The 6,741-nt window shown below is 37.9% G+C and overlaps 1 long non-coding RNA gene across 1 annotated transcript in view; it reads left to right on the plus strand.

Annotated features, from left to right (window-relative positions):
- Positions 1–2,295, plus strand: part of LOC125169115 (uncharacterized) — a 28,697-nt gene extending 26,402 nt beyond the window's left edge. Inside the window, exon 5 of the long non-coding RNA XR_007153456.1 lies at positions 1,941–2,295. This is a non-coding gene — a long non-coding RNA (uncharacterized LOC125169115). The remainder of the gene's footprint in view (positions 1–1,940) is intronic.
- The last annotated feature ends 4,446 nt before the right edge of the window (positions 2,296–6,741 follow it).

Below are 6,741 nucleotides of genomic sequence, written 5' to 3' on the forward strand. Positions count from 1 at the left end.
AACCAATAGGGGCGCCTGGGTGGCTCAGTCAGTTGAGCGTCCGACTTCAGCTCAGGTCATGATCTCACGGTTCGTGGGTTTGAGCCCCATGTCAGGCTCTGTGCTGACGGCTCAGAGTCTGGAGCCCGCTTCAGGTTCTGTGTCTCCCTCTCTCCCTGCCCCTCCTTCTCTCTCTCTCTCTCTCTCTCTCGATCTCTCTCGATCTCTCTCGATCTCTCTCGATCTCTCTCGATCTCTCAAAAATAAACATTAAAAAATTAAAAAAAAATACAACCAGTATCTAGAAGAAAAATGGACTAGACTCTCTTCCTTGTCATTGAGGATAGCCTTTACTTGTGCATTCTGTGTCATTTAAACCTCATATTATGTCATAGGGCTTCATCCCACTAAGGATTCTGAAAAACACAGGCTGTCATGTGGGGATAAAACCTGAAATGTGTCATATACATTGAAATAAGAACTTAGGGAAAAATGGTTTCAGAGTATGATATAAAATAACCACAGAGACCAGACTCTCCAATGAATGGTCATCCTTAACTTTTATTCATCGATTTTTAACTTCTTAGCTTCAAGCCATCCTTTAGAGTTCGGATCATTTAAAAATGTTTTTATTTTTAAAGTCCTGCAGTGGAAGTAATACTAGATGTTGACAGCTAAGAAGGCAATATGCCAAGGAAATTAACCTGTTGGCTAACATTTTGAAAGAGATCTGAGATGTATGCTTCTAACTGCCTTTCCTTAGTGGTTCCTTCTTACTCGTGTGTGATTTATATAACCCGCAATTCCTGGGTAGCACCTGTAAAACAGAATCATACAATGTTAGTGCTGGCAAGGGACTAAGAGATCCAAAAACCTTCATTCATTGATGAGATGCAGAAGGGTGAAATGACATATCCAAGGTCACCTTGAAATTCCTCTCTTAATTTTGATTTACATTGGATATAAAGGTAGATTGTTCTTTACATTCTGGAAAGATGGAATTCCAATATAAGAAAGATCTTTATGACGATTTGGCCCTGGAGAATTTGAATAGAGCAGGAAATTTCGAATTATGATTCCCACAACAGTTTTAACTTGGCCACAGTCAGCATGCTCATTAAAGCAGAGTCTCTGGGATTACTACATTAGCATGTTTTCTTTTCTTTTTCAGCTTTTAAAAATTTTTAATTGAATTTTAGGTTTTGTGTATATTTGGTAGCTGCATTCATTTGGGGAAGACAGCTCTTGTCAACCAAACACACTGCCTTAGGAAAAGGGAAGAAGTAACTCTAGGGAGTCAGTCCTGTTTAAACAAAGAGCCATCTCTGGATGTGGGATGCACAAAGCTGAGTCCAGGCAGAGAGCCACTGAGCTGCTTTGCCAAGCTCATTAAATTCTCTCTTCCCTGCCACAATCACCAGTAAGTTAAGAGGGTGTTTTATAGTCCTCATCTCTCTGAGGCATCGGAGCCGTAGGAATTCTCCTCTTTTAAAGTGACAGTATTGTCTATTGTGCCACAGTTTGGCTTTCTTTTGATGGCTATGTGGCACTTCTCAGAGATTATTGTAAATCATTCTAGAAGTTTGGCAGGAGTTAGACTTTAAAAAGTCTTTATAAAATCAATTTGAGTGCAGTTATATGAGAATATACTGCATCCCACAACAAAATAAGAGTTCAGATATATTTTTAACTTCTTTTCCCAAAATCGCTTAAGAGTTCCCTTGTGAGTCCTTTTTTCCCACTCCGACAATGTACACAAGTGGAACCAGGGGTGTGGAGGTGGTAGGAGTCTTGGCCAAAATCAAGAGGGAAGAAAAAATCACCAGAAGCCTAAAATTTACCATCTAGCACAGCACTTGAAAATATGTAGTTCTCAGTATTACATTTTCTGTCACACATTGGTTGCTCGGTTATTTGCCCATCGGGTCACTCATCCCAGTCCCTCATGTCTTCACTTGCAGATGACCCTACTGAAGCTGACTCTGGTTGACCTGCATTCAAGCTGCGACACCAGAGTTCTCTCTCATTCACCAAGGCAGACCCAAGTTCTGCGTCTTTCCACATGGCTTGAACATGCACTGCAATCAGCATGTTAATTTGGGATGGCTGAGAGCGCATCTCCCTATCTACTTGTTTCTCTTAACATGGACATTTTTAATCAGGCACCTAATTTGGTCCTGGGGGATCTCACTCTGCTTTAATAATACATGTGACAAAATTTACCTCTTTGCTTTCAAAGTTGTTAATTATGGAGTGCATTTCAAATGAGCTATTGCAGCCAAGAGATCATCTCTTTTGGATGCTTACATACTTTAATGCTGGGAAGAAGCAATAAACATGGAAGGGTTATGAAACACCTCTCCATATGGACAGTGATGCTTTTCAGGGGACCAGACAGGGTAGTTGTGAAGACTTTTTGGTGATGGGCTTATATTAAGTTGTATTTCAGGTTATGCCACAGTCTACATAACCCAGAGGGCTCAACCTGCTTTCAAAGCAAAGGGAAGAAGAGCAGACAAAGGCAAGGAGGACTTCAGAGAGATAAGTGGGCTAGGTCATTGATCCGTTTAAGGAAGTAGACTCAACTGCTTCAGAGAAGACAGGGTTTTTTTTTCTTTCTTTTTTTGCCTTCTACTGTGAGGATAGCCAATTGCAGATTGCACCAGAATTCCAGTGATCTTTGGTGTGTGTTCTCAGACTCACATATGTTATGAATTCTTATGGTCCTAAAGCCATTACTTCTTCTTCTTTTTTTTTTTTTTCAACGTTTATTTATTTTTGGGATAGAGAGAGACAGAGCATGAGTGGGGGAGGGGCAGAGAGAGAGGGAGACACAGAATCGGAAACAGGCTCCAGGCTCTGAGCCATCAGCTCAGAGCCCACGCGGGGCTCGAACTCACGGACCGCGAAATCGTGACCTGGCTGAAGTCGGATGCTTAACCGACTGCGCCACCCAGGCGCCCCTACTTCTTAATAAATTAGAGAATTAGAGTGGGTTTCTGTGAAATTTGTTTTGGGTTCTCTGGTCTTCAGACATACAAATGCTGTTTAAATACTGATGCAGTTAAAAAGACTTAAACAATCACCTAAATCACTGTGCCTTAAAAGCAATAGAACTCAGCTAACCCATTTGCACATGTTAGCCTCAAAAGATGGCTTTTAGTGGCTTCCTTCCAGAGCTTCCTCCATTATTTTCTCATTACATGAAATGATTACTGGGCTTTGCAAACGACTTTGGGTGCCATACAAAATATTTATTTTAACCCTCTAGGGGACATTGTCCTAGAAAATATGATTGCTCAGGAGTTGAAGTACGGAATAGGTCTTCATGAGGTGGCCATTTTATGTCATCTGTTCAGAAGCATGCTCAGTCTTATATTGGAAGCAAGATAGAAGACAGAGCTAAGAAAAGCTTTCCACTTCATTTTAAGAGAAAATCCAGGGATATTTTTTTTTTTTTTTAAACCTCAGGTTGAGCCCAGATTTACTAGGCATTCCAAAGGCCTTTGGGATACAGTCTGGGTGGACCCGTGCAATGTGATCATGTCTTTGTACTCATCAGCAACCAGAGAAGTAGAAAGTGGATTAATTTTTTGAACACATGGGTGACAATAATTTCACTTCTGGGAACTGACCTAATAAGAGAAATTTTGCCAGTAGAAACTAGGTATTTTGCAGAGTAATAAAACTGTGACAGAAAAAGGTAAAATCTGATTACTATTTGGCTAGACAAGAAGATGGAGGGTCATCCCTCCTGTACTATATAAGGAAAACTATGCTGACTATAAATGGCTGTTCACGTGGGAGGTTCACTTAACATCTGGGCCTTCAGTTTCCTATTTCTCAAGTGAGAACTTGGAGAAGATGGTGACAAAGGGCCCTTCTACCTTGAATATTTCTATGGTCCAGGTGGTAGGATGTGAGAGTAGAATAACAGAGAATGCTGCTCAGGGTTTCAGGAAGATTGGTGGTAACTGCAGTTCTGCTACTAAGTTATTGGTATGACTTTTGATCATATGGAACATTTCCAGTTTTTCATAATGCCATACTGAATATTCTTGTACATGACTCTTTTCCTTTGGAATAAATTCCCAAAGCTAGATCAACAGTAGTCCTCTATAAGAATTTTAATATATTACCAGAACAAAACCAGCAAGTTAAACTCTTACCAGGTATGTGATTTTGCCCATTTTATTACAAGTTATCCCCAATGGATATTATAATAAAAATAAATCAAGATCAATATGGTTTAAATATGAATTAACAACAACAAAAGGTATATATATATATACATATGTAGAGCCTTCCCCTTCTCTCTCTTTCTCTGACAATTAATTTCCTGCCTTAATTTAAATAATCTCATACTATTTATAAGAGCTTTCAGCTTTTGGAACCCTTTGTGATATATCAATACTTACCTCAGTCAAGTTTGAGGGCAACTATTCTGTTCCCAAGACTCTGGTGGCACAACATAAACCTCCAATTCTAGGGGAAAAAGTTCTCTCCAGCAGTGTCTAAGCCTTCTGAGTCTCTCTCTCTCTCTCTCTCTATATATATAATGATATATATATATATATAAAAAATATATATATCTTTATATATATATAACATATAACATATAGTATAACATATATATCTTTATATATATATTTGATCTTTATATATATACATATATATATAACCCCAATCTAATATCTAATATCTATCTATATCTATATCTATATCTATATCTATATATCTATATCTATATTTATATCTATATCTATATATCTCCCCAATGTAATCTCTCTATTGTGTAGAGGATATGTAGAAAGTATCTGGAATATCATATAAATGAAGTCCCTTATTACAATTAAAGCCAGAGAGGTCTAATGGCTTACCCATCATTGCAAAGCTTTTCATAAATACAAGTAGAGTATTCTGGATTAAAGAGTGTTCATGAAGAGTTATCAGGGTGGCAAATAAAAACAAGTGATATATGTGGCATTGAAGGAAGTAAGGTACTGAGTCATTTTTCCTTTTTTCTTTTTCTTTTTACATATTTATTTATTTATTTAGAGAGTGTGTGAGAGCACACACATGAGTGTGGGGGAGAGGCAGAGAGAGGGGGAGAGAGAATCCCAAGCAGGCTCTGTACAGTCAGTGCAGAGCATGACGCAGGACTCAAACTCATGAACTGTGAGATCATAACCTGAGCCAAAATCAAGAGTCAGATGCTTAACTGACTGAGCCACTCAGGTGCTCCTCCTTTTTCTTTTTAATCTTCTTATTCTTTTCTTTTTTTCTCTTCATATTCTTTTCTTTTCTTTCTTTCTTTCTTTCTTTCTTTCTTTCTTTTTTTTTTTAAATACACATTTGGGCTTTTAAAGTACAGGCCTATTATTTAGGAGACTGAGGAACTTTGTGCAAGTTAATTTATCTTTCAGGATCTCAATTTTCTCAAATTAGAAAAAAAAAAGAAAACCTTAGATCGAATATAACTTCAATTTTCTTCTAAAGTTAACATTCAAGCACTTTCTCTAGGTCATACCAGTGGCCTGTTAAAAACGCTGTTTTTAAGGAGAGAGTTATTGTGAGCCCAGGAAACACCAAGATTTTCATCTTTGTTCATTTTTATTAATTGCTAACAACCAAAAGATGGCAGAATAAAGGTTTGAATTTTATTTTCAAGTCATATAGCCATGCCAGAATTTAAATGCAATGTTGAAGAATAAAATACCAACCTACTCGATTGAATTTGGGCTTGGGTCCTATAGTAGAATTTATCATACTGTAAGGGGCAGAGAGTGAGTGGGGTTTGTTCTCGGCAAATGTTGGGATTTCCTCAGCCAAAATGAACTTTACAGACTTTCACACAATTTCTGAGGGGCCTATGATAGAGTGTGAGTGCTTTAGTCCAATCACCAGAAGTCTTATTTTCTTTCCTGGATTTATTCTACAAAAATGTGTAAGACACTGACTCTAATCTCAAAGAGCAGGGTAGTGCAAGAGGCAAATATAATCCATAGTAATTATAAAACAATTCAATAGGCAAGATAATAGAAAATAAGATACAAGGGAATAAAGGGGTCCTGGCCATCCTAACTTTGGGAGGGCATGAGTAATCAAAGAAGGTTTCTAGGGAAACAACTTCCAGAGATGCTGGGTGATTTGCCAAAGACCACACTGCTAATTAGTAGTAGAGCAAGCACCAGGATCTACTTTCAGTCTCTTTCCTGAGTGTCTAAGTTCTAATCCACTTTAAGGAAATGGAAATGGAAGAATCTTAGATGTGCAGTATTCTTTTCTTTATACCACCTCCTTAAATATGCGTAACGTTTGTCTGCTTATAGTAAAAGAAATGCAAATATCTCCAGGACAGTAATTGCCCTGTTCCTTATTGTCAAACCTTTTCTCTCTTCTGTCAAACGGTTGCCTGTTTATTGACTGGGTGTTGTCCAGGTGTCTTCTGCTTCTGAAAGCACCACAGTGTCCTAGTTTTAGGGATTGCATTATATTCCCTTACTCTCTCAACTTAATATATCAGGTGTGACAGTTGGAGAGGATGGGGGTAAAAGGCAATGGGTAACTGCTTGTTGCTAACAATAATCAGTATATGTTAGCTGACTATCATTAGTTTTTGCAGAATCATACTTAGGAAAGTAAATCCATTATTTTGTAAAGGCATTAAAAGTCAAAGAACCAATTGTTTTCTTTTTCACTGTCTAGTCTGAACTATTCTTCTTTATCTCTCAGCATAGATAATTCATCATCTCCTCAAGG

The sequence above is a fragment of the Prionailurus viverrinus genome, chromosome B3, assembly GCF_022837055.1.
Source record: "Prionailurus viverrinus isolate Anna chromosome B3, UM_Priviv_1.0, whole genome shotgun sequence".
NCBI lineage: Eukaryota > Metazoa > Chordata > Mammalia > Carnivora > Felidae > Prionailurus > Prionailurus viverrinus.